We start from the raw sequence: 2599 nt of genomic DNA, 5'->3' as shown, positions 1-2599 counted from the left end.
AATTCATCATGAAAACATGTAATTTAATCATGGAAAATAAAGAGAAATGCTTGGGAATAAGAAAACTCAAGCTTAATAGAAAAAACTCACCTTTTTCACTTAATTTCCTTGAAAATTCACACTTTTTCTTTGATTTTCTCTCTCTAGGGTTTGATTTTTGTTTTCTCTCTCTTCTTGCTGGTTTGGCCGACCATGGGGTAGAAGATGGGCTGATTTTGTGCCTTTTAAAAAGGAAAAATAATAAATTAATAAAGGCATAACACATGGCATCATGTCATTGGCCCTTTTTTTATTTTGACTTTTCATTTTAATTTTCCACCACACCTTTATTCCATCTTTATCCATTCCCACCATAATTAAATTCCACAAATTTGACAAGTGTTGGTGGTGCAAAATTACCATTTTGCCCTCGGTATGGCAAAATTACCATTTTGCCCTCGGTATGGCAAAATTACCGTTTTGCCTCTATACTTAAAAAATACCAGGAATTGAAAATTTCTCACTCCTCAAACTCCAATTATGTTCTAAATAATCTAAATAATTAATCTTGATCAAAATTTCCCATTTTGTCCTTAAATGGCAAAATGATCGTTTTCTCTCTAATTAGTCAATTCTCCCGATTGACTCCAAACTGGACCTCGAACTCCGAATCACTGTTTTGAGAAATCCCTAGGCTGTGCAAATTTGAAATTTCATCTTAAAATTCCTATTTTATTTAGTTTGAGGTATAAATCAACTTAGTTGTACTTTTAAGTACAATACCAGTTTTTACTTATTTTACCGAGATATTCTAGCACACAAGCATGATGTCAACTATATGTATGACCTGACAGATAATTTAGGGCTGGGCTTGACACTACATCTCAGTAGATGTTTTATGATTAAGTTTGAAATGCTTACAATGGTTGAGATTTCTTGAATTCTTCCTTTTGCCTTTGCTACATAATTTGAGCTTTTATATTTCTTAATAGGCAATGCTCTTATCTTTGCTGTTGGTAAGCTTGTCAAAGGATCTAATGTATTTTGAAATTCCTATAGTCCATAAATGAGAAATATATTTAACTATGACAAAATTGAGATCAGCGAATTTGAGGATAAACTTTGCTGCATAACCCCGAGTTCCTATAATTTCACTTTGAAATTATTAGAACTATGTATTATTTGGAAATCTATTTGGATCAAAATAATGAAGATTACTCTACTGCATTTTTATGTTGCATGTTAAACAAAGTTAAAAAGAAAAGCTAGCAAAATGCTTTGTTATTGTAGTTGATGCAATTTGATAGTATTATAGCTTTCAGGGATAGGAGCAAAGTCTAGCTAACCACTCATAAATGTACTTGCACCACTCATAAATGCAATTTTATCTTTTACCTCTTTCATGTACTTGCACCACTCTGCAAGACTTATTATGAAAAGGAAACAAACTATAGAATATTTACAATCACTGGCTTATCATCTGCAATTGCTTCATTTGTATACTTTCCATGATAATAGTTCATATGGCAAACTAAAATGCCTTTCCTTTGTTGATCTAGATCGATTATTTTACTAGGTTCTGCTCTTGGTCACTTCCTCATTCTTGCACTACAAGAGGTAAAGGATTTGTGTTCCACACTCACAGCTAACTACTAGCCTTTCTTTCCTTGGTTTTAGTTTTTCCTTCTAGAATCATAATCTAACTTTAACTAATTACATAATAATATTATATAATAACTTTAATTAAATAGTTTATTATATAATGATATTTTTTTATTTTTTAAATTTCAATTTGTATAATTATCTTAATAGAAATAGTTTGTATAATTATATTTTTTATTTTTTGAAAATCAATTTATACAATTTTCTTAACAAGGAGATTTTGTAAATTTCAATTCACTCTATAATCTTTCGATGTTTCTTCTTGTAGGACCATTGATATAATAGTGGACCAAGAGAAGAATTTTGAGCTGTTGGGTGTGTTGTCGCAGTGTATATCCCACTTACCATAAATAAGGCCAGGACTACTTCTATTTATAGTAACATTTAGATATATTCTGTGGTGAAAATATGCAACACCAAAGAAAACTAAAGAAAAAGGATGAGAAAATTTATAATTTGCGTTTATTTGATTTACCGTAATATATATAATACTTTTGCATTATCATTTAATTATAAAATATCATTTCATAATAATTATATCAAGATAAAAAAATTATCTATTACATAATTAAAAGGAAGCTCCAAAGAAGCTTCCTTATTCAACCACCTATCAACTAAGAAGATGGCCACGTTTTCAAGTAATAATAATTTAAAGATTGGCAGTTGATTAGTGTGGAGCTAAGGGTTAATTTGGGTGTGATGAGATTTGGGTTGAGCTTTTTTAATCTTTTTTCGACCTTTCTGTTTGGGTAGGTTTATTATGTTATGGGCTGAGACTATCTATTTCAGCCTTACAATGTTGGGTTGGTTTTGTGTTGATGGGCCATTTGGACAAAAAAAGAAAGGAAAGTAAAGGAAAAGAACATCGGCAATTAGAATGTTAGGTCAAAAAAATATTTTGATGATTTTTTATCATTTGATTTGTTGTACTTATTCTACTTATTATTTCTTTTGTTTT

The 2599-nt window shown here is 30.1% G+C and overlaps 1 long non-coding RNA gene across 1 annotated transcript in view; it reads right to left on the bottom strand.

The window, feature by feature from the left end:
* Window positions 1-132, bottom strand: part of LOC108663356 — a 1777-nt gene extending 1645 nt beyond the window's left edge. Inside the window, exon 1 of the long non-coding RNA XR_001929327.1 lies at window positions 91-132. This is a non-coding gene — a long non-coding RNA (uncharacterized LOC108663356). The remainder of the gene's footprint in view (window positions 1-90) is intronic.

The sequence above is a fragment of the Theobroma cacao genome, chromosome 9 (genome assembly GCF_000208745.1).
Source record: "Theobroma cacao cultivar B97-61/B2 chromosome 9, Criollo_cocoa_genome_V2, whole genome shotgun sequence".
NCBI classification, from domain to species: Eukaryota; Viridiplantae; Streptophyta; class Magnoliopsida; order Malvales; family Malvaceae; genus Theobroma; species Theobroma cacao.
This window is presented reverse-complemented; position numbering and strand designations above follow the sequence as displayed.